Consider the following 949-nt stretch of genomic DNA (forward strand, 5'->3'; position numbering starts at 1 on the left):
ATTAAGGGATTTAAGTCTTTCACTGAACCACAGCTAAAATAAATCCCTATGTACTTAATTTGTAAAATCGTCAAAGGTTGGTTCACCATATCCTCCATAGGAAATCTTTACCATATTACGATCACATCAGGCAAAGATTTTGTCTATTCCTTGGTGCGTATCCTTACTCAAAAAATTGTGATCATATTTAAAGGATACTTTCCATTGTTCAAAGGGCATTGTTCATGAAATTTGTATACTCCTAAATGCTCTTTGGTAAGATGAGTTGGACATATTTACCAGTACAAAAACAATTTTAAATTATGCCCTGCTTCTTTATGAATGCTTTTCTGAACTTAAAGAAGATTTAATCTTTAAGAGTATTCATTCAAATGTCCTTCACTAGCTCTCAAACTTTATTTAAAATCATTTAGAGCTTCATCTTCGTAACTGAAGAAGGCAAACTTAGCGCTTTTGGGAGGCAACTCGAGTGTTTTTCTTGATTTTTTTTCTTTAGGTTGTACTTTGTAGGATGTCTTTGATTTTAGAGTCATTAGTTTAGGTCTTAACTTTAGTGTCCAAGTCAACCTAGGTGTGACTGAGGTGCCCCTATATGTGACTAGGTCAATCTCTCAGGGTCTATATTTAGGAAATTGTGACAATTTTCATCGATTAGATTGACCATCGTCGGACTAGGACGCCCAGCAGGTGTTACTGGATTGCCGCTATGTGTTCCTAGGGATTATTGCTTTCCAGATGCGATCAACCAGTGCGCGACCATCTAGACATTTTAGCCCGACCTGGTCGCTAGGTTTTTTTTTTTTCTTTTTTTTTTACACTAAGTTGGGGGGTCAACCCCCACATTGATTTAAACATGAGCCTACCAAGTCTTATCATCATTTGTGCTTGGTGTACTGTTGCTTTCATTCCTGTATTCTGGTTTTACGCTGGGTGCGTTCTTGTGCAGGTA

Source organism: Malania oleifera, chromosome 9 (genome assembly GCF_029873635.1).
Source record: "Malania oleifera isolate guangnan ecotype guangnan chromosome 9, ASM2987363v1, whole genome shotgun sequence".
NCBI lineage: Eukaryota > Viridiplantae > Streptophyta > Magnoliopsida > Santalales > Ximeniaceae > Malania > Malania oleifera.